Source organism: Otolemur garnettii, unplaced genomic scaffold, assembly GCF_000181295.1.
Source record: "Otolemur garnettii isolate 467f Iridium unplaced genomic scaffold, OtoGar3 scaffold00034, whole genome shotgun sequence".
Taxonomy (NCBI): domain Eukaryota; kingdom Metazoa; phylum Chordata; class Mammalia; order Primates; family Galagidae; genus Otolemur; species Otolemur garnettii.
The window spans coordinates 251922-267021 of record NW_003852429.1 but is presented as its reverse complement, the minus strand read 5'-3'; the positions used below and the strand labels follow the sequence as shown (position 1 = coordinate 267021).

At 35.2% G+C, this 15100-nt stretch overlaps 1 pseudogene; it reads left to right on the top strand.

Moving 5' to 3' along the window:
* Window positions 1-9467: 9467 nt before the first annotated feature.
* LOC111725254 lies at window positions 9468-9664 on the top strand (annotated as a pseudogene).
* Window positions 9665-15100: the final 5436 nt, after the last annotated feature.

Sequence of the window (15100 nt, the reverse complement as noted above, 5' to 3'; positions counted from 1 at the left end):
CCCCCCACCCACCCTCCAGCCTGCTGGTTCTTCTGCTTGGTGCCACCGCACCAACAGTGCCAAGGTAGAGGCAGCCAGTCTGTGGCCCCCAGCTCCAAGAGCTGGCTGGGATGCCACTTGTCCTTTATCAAAATCAGCCATTAATTGTTTTCAAATTTGGAAGTACTTTTGACTTTGAAACTTTGTACAGGGTTATGTCTACCAACCTTACAGGTGGAGACACCCCTGATGACAGGTGCATCAAAGCAGGACCCAGGCCTCATCCATCTTCTTTCACTTTTAGTGTTAATTAATAAGTTATCTTATTCACTTTGTGGTCTTAGATATTTGAGTTGAAGAATTCACTTTAGGGACCACTATAAATGTAGTGATCACCAGAAGATTAACCTTTTCCTGATGTACTCCAAATGAGATAAAGGAATTCACCAACATTGAATTTAGTATATGGCCAGTTTCTCAACATCTTTTTTTAAAGGTTTTACTAAATAATTCTAAAATGTCACAGCACCTATTCCCTCATCTTTTCCTTATACCCATGCAAAAAAATAAACAACAAAAAAAATTTATTTTATCTTTCAGAACCAATCACTTTATAACTATAGATTTTTTCCTTCAGAATTTGAAAAGTATCCTTCTTTTACATTGAAAATTCTAGAAAAGAGAGAGCCATCGCAGGTCTGGCCAAGTCATCTCATTCACCGTGTGTGGTTGTGACAGCAGTCAGAAAGGTGCTACTTTTATCATATATATTGTTTCTGGACCCTGACAGAGTTCCCTAAAGTATTAGAATTACAACATCCCACTTTGAAAACAACATGTATGTGAGTGTGTGTGTCTGACTTCAAATTAAAATAAATGAGTGAATGAAAACACATGTTGTATTACCTGAGACACCATAATAAGATGGAGGAAAAAAAAAAAGGGCTCTGAGCCTGTAGTATAGTGGTTACAGAACTGGGGCACCAGCCACATGCACCAAGGCTGGTAGGTTTGAGCCCAGCCCGGGCCTGCTAAACAACAATGACAATTGCAAAGAAAAAAAAAAAAGCCCAGTATTGTGGCCAGAGCCTGTACTCCCAGCTACTCAGGAGGCTGAGGGAAGAGAATCTCTTACCAAAGAACCTCTTAAGCCAAAGAGTTGGAGGTTGCTGTGAGCTGTGATGACAGGGCACTCTACCAAAGGGTGACATAGTGAGACTCTGTCTCAAAACAAAACAAAACAAAAAAACTGAAAAAGAGTTTTTGTGATTTCCCAAAACACTTCAGGAAAATATGTCATAAATATGTGAAAAGTTTTAATATACCACAAAGACCATTGGGTCAGTATTTGTTTTCTGGGGCTGCTATAACAAATACCACGAGTTGGACGAATTAGAAGAACTTTAATCCCTCACAATTTTGCATGCCAGAAGTCGGAAATCAAGTCTTCAGTGGGGCCGTGCTCCCTTTAAATAAAGGCTCTAGAGAAAGAGCCTTCCCTGCCTCTTCCTTGTTTCTGGTGGTTGCCAGCAAACCTGTGGTTCCTTGGCTCATAGATAAATCACTTCAGTTTCTGCCTCCTTCTTCACATGGTCTTAACCACCTGTGTGTCTGTGCCTGAATTTCCCTGTTGCTATAACTGTAACAATTATTGGATTATGGACCACCCTAAACCAGTATCTTAACTTGATTGTCTCTGGGAAGACCCTATTTTCAAGTAAAGATCATGTTCACGGGTTCTGGGATTAGGAGATCAACATTTATTTGGAAAGTGAGGGCATGATTCACCCCCGTAAAAGTGTCCCATGCCTCAGTGTCAGTTCTCCTCTTGTGAGAAACATTTCAAGTAAATTCAGATTTTAGGCCTGATTATACTCTTATCTCTTCTCCAGTGCCCCTCTCTCTATTTATTCAGGTTTACTTAAGTGAGGTCTAACCTCAGCAAGAGCAAGACTCCATCTCTAATAAAGATAGAAAAACTAGCTGAGCATTGTGGTGGGCATCATAGTCCTAGTTACTTGGGAAGACTGAGGCACTTGAACCCAAGATGCTGAGGTTGCTGTGAGCTATGATGTCATGGCATGCTACCTAGGATGTCAGAATGAGATTCTGTCTCCAAACAAAACAAAACAAAAAAGAAAATGAGGGCTAAAGTGAGACAGTAAGGTAGTGAGAAGAATGGGATACTCAGGTGAAGTTTGGTTCTGTTGCTGGAATCTCAGGTTCAGATTAGGGAGAGACGTCCAGAAAGGATACAAGCTTTTAACTAGATTCAAGGCTGTTTTTAAGAAATGAGTAAGGAAAATTGCTACCATTCAAAACCCACTCAGTCTTTTCCACTTTCCAAGGCATACTGTAGAATCGAAAAAGGGAAATAAAGCTCCGCGTTGGCATGTGAGATAAATAGATCCACTGTGGGGTGTGCAGTGGGAATGAAGTCATTTTGTTCGTGATCTGGACTGCCTGGCTTTTGCTGTCACCAGCTACTGCCCCTAAATTGTTCCGTGCGGTCCTCCATTTAGAACAGGCAGTACTCAAGCTGTGCTTTCAATGTGTGAATATTTTTACTTAGATGAGCACACTGGCATCTGAATTCGAGCACATCAAAATGAATGTCAGAACCATGACCTAAACATGAGAAATGTTGTACAATGACTTCTCATTTTCAATTAAAAATAAAACCATGGAGACCGCCTTCCAATCCTCATCTTCCAATCACTTCTTTGTCACCACTCCAAATCAGCCTTCTGCACCTCTCACTCTGCCTCTTGTAAAGCCTTGATAATTGGCTTGCCAACACCCGTTGTTTTTCTGCTCTAATTCATCTTTCAGAGTTCCACTTACAGATTGATCTCCTTAAAACACATCTCTGATCAAAATTCCCTGAACCAATTAAGTGAAAAAAACTCTCCAGAGTGTTTCAAAATCCGATCTAAACCACTTTCCATTCATGGTATCTACTCCCTATTTTTAACCTTTGTGAAAATAAACATGTCTCACGGGTTCCCCTCCATGCATTTACCTCCACTTGAAATAATGTGTCTGCTACATGTTCATTGGCTAAAATTCTTCCTATTTTCCACAGTTTGGCCAAAGAATAATCATCCTTTATTGCTCACTGAAAGGCAGAGCAAAATTCTATCAAGACCACCCATATTTAATCTATCTTTAAATCAATCCAATTTATTCCTGACACAGAAATCAATCTATGGCATTCTGCAAGTGTCATTTCAGATGCAGGCTACATAGACAGAGCTCTGTGCTCTTGAACTTCTAATCTAAGGCTTGTGTCATTCTCCATCTAACGCAATTTACCCTATTACCTATAACAGATTTTTAAAATTTTGTTTTGCAAAACATGGAAACCATGTGTCCTTGTATTTTTCAATGTGATGAGGTTTTTGTGCTCAATCTCACAGACGTAGTCATCGGACAAAAATATTAGGTTACTTCTTGAGTTTATGTCTTGAATGTGTATTTGGGAACATGCCCTCTTACATTTATGGCCAACAGCCATATCTCTATGTGACAATGACAGGTGGCAACAATGGTCTAGTGAGGAACATGATCTCGAAGTAATAGTCTTTTTGGAATATGGGAATTATTAATTTTTAAAAGATGAAACAGTTTGTAGTAGCATTCAGAAGCAAACAAACGCTGAGCACATCTTTTTATCTTCAGGAAGATGAGATTTAAGTGAATGAATAGGATGTACTTGGGCGATGGAGGGAAAGGCAGGGGTGTGGAAGGAGGCCTTCTTGAAAAGCTCGTGGGCTTAGAGTTTTAGGGGAATAGACAAAGAGTCAGGGGCTAGTGGAAGTATAAAAAACGTGGTTGCAGGTGAAGACATATAGAAGATTTCTTAAATGCAGCTTGTGAAAAGGGATGATTACTGCACTTTATAGAGTAGTATCAGGGGAAATAAGCTCCCTGGAAATCAGAGAATTCCTTTTCATGGAAGAGAAGAAACTTAAAGATCAGGCATTGCAGAGTATACTCCCTCCCAAATCCTTCTATCCTTTCGAATAATGGACAAGATTTTTTTTAAAGATTTTTTATTAAATCATAACTGTGTACATGACTGCAATCATGGGGTACAGTGTGGTGTTTTCATATACATTTTGAAATACTCTCATTAAACTGGTTAACGTAGCCTTCGTGTCATTCTCTTAGTTATTCAGTTAAGACATTCAAACTCTGCTTTTAGAAAGATTTTTTTTAACACAATGCTCTACTAGTTACTATCAAGTGGTAAAATTTGAAAAACATTTAGCATTTTTCGTCCAGTAGCTTCACCTTTCCTGAAATGTGGTATTCTACATAACTCAGCGGAAATATCTTACCAACTAAGAGTATAAAAAAGAATAAAACTCAGATACAATATATACAAATAATAAATAAATCCAATCAAATAAATTCTCATTGGTTAAATGTGTTTCAAAAATTATTTTTCAAGCCAGTGACTTAGAAAATATGTCCCCCTTAGATACAAAAAAAGCCTTTCAGCTTCATTTTCCATCCTCCACCAATGCCACCACTTTCTAAAACTATGAGAAATATTTTTGGCCCACCTATTCTGTGCAGATATAACCAAGATGGGGGAAGAAATTATGACGTGTGTAATAATTTCCACTGATTATCTTTCTGATGGGTGAAGACTAAGGAATATTATCTTATCTAAAGCTCAATCACAACTTTTAATTAATGTATTTAATAATATCATTCTTCCAACAACAGAGAGAAGAGAAAATATATTTTAAGTTGCCTCAAAAGAGAGGGAGTTGGAAAACGTAAGAAAAGTGCAAATATCACCTATTCTTAGGTTTATAGAAACAAAATACAGAGTAGCTGCTGTTTTATATCAGCAGTTGTTAACACCTCCCAGAAAACACCAAAATAATCTGTTGGTCAATCAAAGTGAAGTTTTTTAACCTGCTGAAGAAAGGGAGGAATCAAGAGTGAAGAATCCTAACAGGCTGGGGAATTTTGAAGGGGAGTTATAAGGTGGGCAGAGGCTGATTTTTTAACACGCTAGGTTTGGATTGGTGGGCACAGACTGGATAAGGAGACTTAATGAGCAAGCTGTCAGACTTAATAGTACCTCAAATAAGTTTATTTTTCTTTGTACAGTGTTATTGTCCAGAAGCAAATACATTCCAGAGCCAATGGCTAAGTTACATTTCCTTGTTCTCCGTCTTGGTCAACACGGAGATAGGAGGTTATATTTGCTTCAGTTCTCAGTGTGCTGAACAAGTCAGATTTCAGAGCTCAATAATTTCTTATTTATGAAACGTAATGGGCATTTTTCTTACATGCAAAATTTTGAATATTTACAACTAACAATTGGGTAGATATATACATTTCTGAAAAATAGCACTCACCAAATCGTTTTTTAACATTTGTATGCACATAAATAGCTAATATATAACCTGTAGAAAATCTATGAGGTGTCAATTATTTTATAACATTTTCATGGCAAGACAATGAAAAGATATTATAAAAATAAATCCTGGTATGTATGAAAAACATAACATTGTTCATTTACTCTACTGCTTAAGATAAAAAATGCTTTTGAAAGGTTGATGCTACTTTTAGTGTTATTTAAGATAAGCATAACTAATCTTTTTGGTCATATTGTTATTGTACGTTTCTTTTTTTTCTGATAGTTCTAGCTTTATGATTTTAAATCATTCTTTAAGCTCTAGTAACTGAAATTTTATGTCTGAGGAAATGATTTTGGTGCCTCTTTTTATGTGGATAACCAATTGTTCCCGCACCAATTTGTGACAATACCGTGATTTCTCTTATTACCTGCAACATAAATGTGGGTCTGCTACTGGGTTCTCAAGTGTGTTCCATCGGCTTATCTGTCTATTGCTATGTCAATACCACATTTCTTTATTACGGCACTTGAAAATACATCTAGCTGTCTGATAAAAAAAATCCTGTAAGATTGTGCTTCTAAAAACATCATGATCCTGGCTCTTCTATTCTTCCTTACACGTTTTAGAATTAAAATTTCAAGTTTCATGAAAAATCCTAATAGCATTTTCATTAAATTTGCCCAATAAGTTATACGTGATTTTGAAGGAGAAATGACAATGTTACCATACAGACTCTTCCTACTCATCAATGTGGTTTTCATTCTGTTTGTGTAAGTATTCTCTATATTTTTCAAAATTTTTCTTTAAGAATATAATAGAAGTACTTCTCACTACATATTAAGTACCCATAGAGCTGCTATGGATACAAAGAAAAGCTATCTAATTCTATACCCAAATAATGATATGGGAAATTTTAGGCAAATGTGCAAATGTCAATAAATATTCTATGAAAAGGACAACCTACATAACAGAGTGCCACTTTTAGGTGAAATTTGTAGAATAGAGGGCACTTATTTGAATAATTGAAGATACATTCATTTCCCCCTCCATGTCATATATCTGCACCCATTTCTTACTGTTAAATTTGTATTTGTATGGTGAGATTTAGATTATTATACTGATAGAAAATAAATTTAATTTAGAGGTAAGAGAAAATGATAGTACTATATTGAAACTTAATACATACTCATGTATACACACACATATATATATAAACCTTTTTATTATAAATATATAAATAAAACTTATGTATGTGTGTATATATATATATATATATAAATGAAAACTTTTCTTAGCCAAAGTTATTTTTTGTAACTGTGCCAGAAACCCCAGTCCCCTACAGCTGCGGTCCCAGCCCCCAGGCCAGGGACTAGAACAAGCACTTGTGGAGTGAGGAAAAAACATGGTAGAGAACTTCGGGGTCATTTGTGTGGTTTAACCTCTACGATCCTTAGTTTTCTCGAGTCTAAACTGGGATGATCTATTTAAGCTTTATTATAAGTAATAAATAATAGAGTATGGAGCTTATCTCAGAACCTGACACATGATAAGCCCCAAGACATGGTAGAAATTCAATTCCTTTCAAGTTACAGGGTCAAACAGTACAAGTTACATGGATGCTTGATTACTTGAGGTACAACCCACAGAAATGATCATCACCATTATCTAGGATCGGAAGATTTGTAAATTCTTTTGGAATTAAACTTATTAAAGGTAACGATACCTAGAAAAATATATGGAATTACCCAGGATTATTAATATCCTCATTTTATAAGATTCATCTTCTCAAACTCCAGTCTAATCTTCAGTCTAAACTTCTGTGCTTATAGTGGATCAGCCATCTCTCTGTCCCTTGGTCTTGTTACCAACATACATGTTTTGTCAGCTACACTTCAAAAGTTCCTGTCTCTGCTGTAATATCTTTCTTGATCGCCATGTGTCTGGTAAACTTTTCCTGTCAACATAATTTTCTATTGAATCATCTTGTTTATTCTTTCATTACGTTTTTCTCAGTTTAAAATTACTTTTAACTTGCTGGATATGTTTTTCAACCTCATTAAAATACAAGTTTTTAGAGTTATTAAGACTTTCTGACTCAATCTACATTCTGAGTGCTTAGAACAGCACTTGAAAATGGAAATTTAGCCATTTGTGCCGCTAAGCAAATTTAACATTAGACCAATTAGACAGAAATTTAACTGGATCTCTTCTACAATTTTCCATCAACTTTGATTCTCAGAATTTCATTATTTAAATATTAATACAACATATACTTCACCCAATATAAGAATAATATAAACACACACACACACATACACTCTCTGAAAATTGTTTCATAATAATCTATTTAGGATTCGATTTGAATTGAACAAGTAATATTTAAATTTAGCTAAAGATAAAATTAAAAACATGTATTTTTCAAAATATTCTCATAATCTTGTCTATAATCATGCACACATAAATTAAATTGTTAACTAGCCAACTTTTGTATTGTTTGATATCTCATACCAGAAACTTAAGCAACAGATTTTCAATGTGGGATTCACAGAACAATCTGTCCTTTAAAAAAATTTTTTTAAGTGCTATTGAGTTTGCCTAAGCCATCTGGAATCAGACTGTGTATCTGGCACATAATTGTCTAAACATATTCATTTTAAAATTGAAATATCCATACACATTACTGGAAAATATGTGATAAAACTACATTCATCACAATGTAGTCTTTTTTGCATTTAGTAAAATTAAAATATTTGAATTAAAGAAAAAATATCTAAAAGTAATGAGAGGTAGAGGCAAAGTGCATCAGGGAGGCTGTAAGTGAGTGGGTAAGTTCATTTCATTGAGTGTGGACAAGGGAGACAGCTTACCCAAACTACATTTCCTTAAGCAGCCTTAGTAGTGATAACATTAATCTTTCAATACATGTCTTGAAACCGTTAAGTTATATTGAATGTGGCTTCCTATAAGATGCCACCTAAAATGATCTCTTGTACAATCATTTCCTGTTGTGTAATTTGTTTCCAAGCAAGAGAATACAGCAATATGGAGAGAATATAACTCTAGTAATTAGATTACAAAAAATTTACTCTCTTCTTGCTAAACAATTTTCTCTCAAGAACAATATAAAAACACTGAAATTGACTACATTTTATAAATGATTACTCGTAGAATGTGTGGGACTTAGGGGATCTTGAATGTTTGACATTATATCCAGGATTCCAATTTGATTCCCTTATTAAAGATAGGGAATGAAGAAACAAGGTCAAATTTGGGGAAATTTTTGATATATTTTGGTGTTAAATTATTAAGTTTCATGTAGCTATATGTAGATAAATACATTTATCTAATAGGCAAATTTATAGAAAGACTGAGCATCAAGGGTAGAGATAGGAGCATTTTGAAGTAATGAGAATGTGGGATGGCACCGCAGGAGAGTGAGAAGCAGAGCAATGGACAAGCGCTGTCCCTGGAGAATAGATGCACATAGATATTTAAATGACATTTCCTTTAAAGGATGAAAGGTACTATCATGAAAGTCCAGAAATTAAGGTAGCATGACTCAAGTTGTGATCAAAATGATACTATCACATATTCTTCCAAAACTATTTTGTAACTATGTTTGAGTCTTTGAAGGCTTTATTTCTGCCTAGAATAGTATTTAAAATGTTTTATGTTACCTACGTTTACTTAACAATTGGTCTCCATTTTATCTGAGCATGATATTTGGATGACAGTTTTCATGTTATCATCCTTGGAGACAGTGGTCCAGGGTTGGCATAGAATGTCAATGACTAAACATACAAAACCAAACACGGACGATGCTCCATAGAACAGAAATGTTTAATAAAAAAAGGATTAAATATGGTTATCGAATTTGACAGCAGGAAAGATGATAGCTTTCTTTTACTAGGAAGTTTCATAGAAATAAAGAAGTCAGGATTTAAGTTACATACAACCAAGGAATTAATTGGAAATAATGGCATCAGAAGAAGCTGAGCTCATGAATCCATGAGCTTAAAAAAGCTCAAAAATATTGTGGTAGAGTTAAATAGTCACATAACGTTTTTGTAAAATAATTTTGAACTGGTTTTTTAAATGTGAATAAAGACTATACTTTCAGAGTTCATTTCTATACTTCATTACTAGAGAGGTTTCTTTGAACGTGTAAAACATGGAGTCGTGTAAACCACAGCGACACAGCATTCGCCTTGGTGTTGCTCTGCTGCAATTGTCATTTCCCATTGATGGTTATTGTCCTTGTCTCTAAAAGAGTAAGAGAGAGAAGGCCCAGACCAAGTGGTTTCCATTCTAACAACAATTAATAGATTAATGAAATCAAATTAAATTTTTAAAAATCACAGAGAATAAACATAATAGAATGGCAAAAGAGAGTAAGAGTCTAAAAGATGAAAAAAGTATATCAAATAGCAGATGGACCAAGATTCCAGAAAATCATACAACAGATTTATTAAGGGTCATTGGCAGAAGGGATTGCATCGACAAAGGATTTCATCATACCTTGGAACTGACATAAAAACAAACAATAAGCACAGGTTGCTATGCAGGACAATGACAGATTCATCCCTCTAAATATAGGAAAAATTGAAAAGTAGTTAACTGAACTTATTACATAAACCAAATATGCATGTAGTAAACATAATTTCAGCCATAGAGCATACAGGATATAGGAGTATCATAAGAAAAAAAAAAGATAACAGCTCTTAAAATTTTAGGCAGACCATTAAAAAAACTTAGTTTAAACAGTTCAATGCAAAACCTGGCAAAATAATATTATTTGAATTCTGATTTCCCTATTATCGCAGGAGGTACTTAACAGCCTCCCTTTTTCAGGGATGGGAAACAAAACAAAATGAAACAAAACTCTGTGAATGGACCTAATTGCCTGTCACAAAAGAGAAGAGGATCTAAAGATAAGAATGAAAATGCTACTTTACTTTCAACCTCATCTTCTCCTTCTGTTGACAAATATAGAGGCTGTTGACAATTATTTGATTTTAGTTGAGGCTGACTTGTCACAGTTGGTTCATATTAACAAACCCTGTTGGAAGTTGAGGTGGTATATATTAAGAGAAAAATTTTCTCTATCTATTATATTAGTCAAGCATGTATATAGAAATTTTTCAAACTTTAAAAGTAATACATCTTTGTAGCAAAATTATAGTTATTCCATATTGATGTAGCAAAAAGAAAAAGATTATAATAGTATCTGACTCATAGTGATTGATACAAGTATTCATTAATTATTAAAATCCTTTTGCTTCTGGACAAGATTTAGAAAGAGAGACAACCTTCAGACCCCCACCAGAAACAAATAAAAACATGGAAAAAGAAGAAAGATTTTTGAAAAGATTTTGAGCACCAGGGAACAAAAAAAAATGACCTGAAGGGTAGGAACCAGGTGGAAATCTGAAATTGTACACACACACACTCACATCTCCCCCCCCACACACACATACAAATGCACAAATGAATACCATATGGTTTGGAAACTATATGTAAATAAATTATGGCTAGTTACTTTTTTCAATAACTACAAAAGGTAATTGTTGGTGATAAATACTAAAAGTGCATTCTGTATTTTTTAATGCATGTATAAGTGAAGTGTATGCCAATAGGATAAAGGCTAGGTATATACTGCAGCTAACGTATAGGTTCACCTACACCTATATAGTGAACCTATGAGTACAATATCACTTAAGGATAGGCTACCATAAGTAAAATATTTACATAACAAACCCTAAATCATACACTAACCATACAAAACATTACACTGGTAAGTCAACACAAGAAGAGCATCAGAAAAGTTAAAAAAATAAGGTGATAGATTAAAAATGAATTATATTAAATGCAAATTAACATGCTGTTTAAACATAGAGATTTTCAGAAGGAAGAAAAAAGCAAGACTTAGACATGTTGCCTACAAGAGATGTATATTAAATATGATGACAATAACATTATAAATTCAAAATAAAAGGATATTAAAAGATATATCATGTTGCTCAAAACATTGGATAACCACTTGCAAATGAACTCTTATCTCACACCTTATACAAAAATTAATTCAAAATAGATTAAAGATTTAAGCATAAAACTTAACAGTTCAAAACCACATAACAGGAAACTCCATGGCATTGGACTGGCAGAAATTTATTGGATATGATCCCCAAAGCACAGGTAATCAAAGCAAATTAAATAGAATTGTATCAGAGTAAAAAGTTGCTGTATGTCAAAGGACATAATTAATATGATGAAGAGACAACTCACAGATTGGAAAAAAATATCTGCATATCATACAATAGATAAAGACTAACATCCAAAATATCCAAGGAATTCAAATTACTCAATAAAATGTAAACATAGGACCCTATTAAAAATGGGAAAGGGAGTGGTGCCTGTGGCTCAGTGGGTAAGCCCCATATACTGAGGGGTTCAAACCTGGCCCCAGCCAGCTAAAACAGCAGTGGCAACTGCAACAACAACAACAAAAAAAAAAAATAGCTGGGCGTTGTGGTGGGCACCTATAGTCTCAGCTACTGGGGATGTTGAGGCAGGAGAATTGCTCAAGCCCAAGAGTTGGAGGTTGCTGTGAACTGTGATGCCACAGCACTCTCCTGAGGGTAACAAATTGAGACTCTGTTTCAAAAAAAAAAAAAATGGGAAAGAATCTAAATAAACATTTCTCAAGAAAAAGATGTATAAATTGCCAAAGAAAATGTGAAAAAAAAATGCTCTAGATTGTGAATCATCAGAAAAATGCAAATTAAAACCACATGAGATATTACTTATAAAGTGGCTATTATATAAAAGATGAATCAGAAAAAGTACTGGCATGGATACAGAGTAGAGGGAAACACTTATACACTGTTGGTGGTAGTGCAAATTAGGGAATTAGCTATTTTGAAAAACAGTATGGAGATTTCTCTTAAAACTAAATACAGAATTACTGTATGATCTAGTTGTCCTACTTCTGAATATTACTCAAAGGAAGAACTGGGAAAGTATACTGAAGAGACATCGGCACTCACGTATTCACTGCAGAGTAATTCACAATAGTCAAGATATGGAAACAACTTAAGTGTCCATTAATAGATGAATGGACTGATGGTGCCGGTAGCTCAGTGGGTAGGGCCCTGGCTGCATACACCCAGGCTGATAGGTTCAAACCAGGCCTGGGCCAGCTAAACACACACACACACACACACACACACCAAAAAAAAGCCAGGTGCTGTGGCAGGTACATGTTGTCCCAGCTACTCAGGAGGCTGAGGCAAGAGAATCACTTAAGCCCAAGAGTTGGAGGTTGCTGCTATAAGCTGGGATGATACAGCACTCTACTGTAGGCAACACAGTGAGATTGTGTGTCAAAAAAAAAAATGATAACATATAAGAAATAATAGATGTATGGACTTAAAGTATTATATCTACACACAATAAAATACTATTCAGTCTTACAGAAACAAGAACTCCTCTCATTTGTAGCAACACAGATGAACATAGAAGACATTATGTAAAAGAAAATAAGCCAGGAACATAGAGACAAATATATATGATCTCACCTATGTGTATTTTCCAAAAGTGAAAAACTCAGAGAAGGACAGAGCAGTTGTGGTTTACCAGAAGCTTGGGAGTAAGATGGACAGGTGAAAGGAAGGTGTTCACCAATGGGTTCAAAGTTGCAATTAGAATGAATGAGTTCTGGTGTTCTATGGAGCAGTAAACTGACTCAAGTTTATATGTGTAATAAAGTATTGTGTATTTCTAAATAGCATACAGAATTTAAAGTGGTCTCAGCACAAGGAAATCATAAACATTTGAGACGGTAGAGTTACCAGTTACCTTGCTTTGATCATTCTGTAGGGTATACATATATGAAAACATCACATTATACTCCATAAATATACACAATTACTATTTCTCAATTAAAAATAAAATAATTGTAATAGATATAACATGTTAAGATCAGTCAAAATATACCTGAATATCAGACAATATAATGTCAAGATCAAGAATTATGGCCAATAGGTGGCGCCTGTGGCTCAAAAGGATAGGGCACCAGCCCCATATACCAGAGTTGGTGGGTTCAAACCTGGCCCTGGCCAACAAAAAAAAAAAAAAAGAATTATGGGCAAGTCTGAGAACAATAATATCCTAATAATAAAGCTGTCAATTAATAAAGAACAAATAATGATCCAAAACAATATGTACCTCATGAGAGAGTTTAAACATGCATGGTGAGAAAATTGATAGAATTTCAGGAATGGCTCAGTGTGGTACTAGACATTAAAAAGACTGATCAGAGAAATTTTTTCAAGAATATGGAGGAATTGAAACTCTCAAACACTGTTGGTTGGAATGTAAAATGGCAAAGATCAGAAACCTTGAAAGAAATGTAGACATTTATTAAAAAGTTAAACATAATTGTACCGTATGAGTCCATGTTAGATTAAAGTTCCGTTAGTGTAGGAACAATGTTTCTTCTCTACATAAATAGTGCCAAATTTACATTTATGGAACATGTCTCCATATGCCTGCGCATATATAACACACTTTGTCAAAAGTCAGATTTTCTTTTCTTGATAACACTTTTAATGCTTTTTATTTTACTACATCCTTTCATTTGTCCTTGTCCCAGTGCCACACTGCGGTAATTGCCTGAGTGTTATATTAAATGCTGAAAATAGGAAGAGTAAGTTCCTCCTGTCCTTTGTCATCTGTCTTCTTTAAAATGCTTTCCTTTTTGATCAAGCTAAAAAGCTTCTGCACAGCTGAGGGTGCCACAACCAAAACAGACAGACAGCCTTCAGAATGGGAGATTTTTGCATGTTACAAATTTGGCAAAAGACTGATGATTGACATCTACAGAGAACTCAAACTAATCCACAAGAAAAGAGCAAATGATCCCATTTTTAAGTGGGCAAGAGACTTGAACAGAAACTTTTCTGAAAATGACAGAGGAATGACCAAAAAACACATGAAAAAAATGCTTCTTGTCACTAATCATCAGAGAAATATAAATACAACCCTCTCTGAGATATCATCTAACTCCAGTGGGATTAGCCTACAGAACAAAGTCCCAAATCTGCAGAGGCCGGTGTGGATGTGCAGAGAAGGGAACATGGCGACAATGAGGATGGGGTTGCAAGTTAATACAATCTTTCAGGAAAGAACCATGGAGAATTGTCAAAGAACTAAAAGGTGACCTTCCATTTGACTCTACAATGTCATTATTCAGTATCTACCCAGAAAATCAATTTTTTTTTTTTTTTTTTTTTTTTTTTTTCTTAATTTTGTCCCCCTGGGAAAAGGCCGTGGCATCACAGCTCATAGCAACCTCCAACTCCTGGGCTCTAGCGCTCCTCTTGCCTCTTTCTTTTTTTTTTTTTTTTTTTTTTTTTTTTACCACAAAGACATTTGCACCAGAATGTTTATTGCAGCTCAGTTCACATTTGCCAAGACTGGGAACAACCCAAATGCCACCAACCCAGGAATGGATTAACAAACCATGGAATATGTAGACCATAGATTACTAATCAGCCATAGAAAAAGATGCAGGGTGGTGCCTGTGGCTCAAGGAGTAGGGCACCGGCCCCATATACCAGAGGTGGAGGTTTTAAAACTGGCCCTGGCCAAAAACTGCAGAAAAAGAAAGAAAGAAAGAAAAGAAAGAAAGAAAAGGAAGGAAGGAAGGAAGGAAGGAAGGAAGGAAGGAAGGAAGG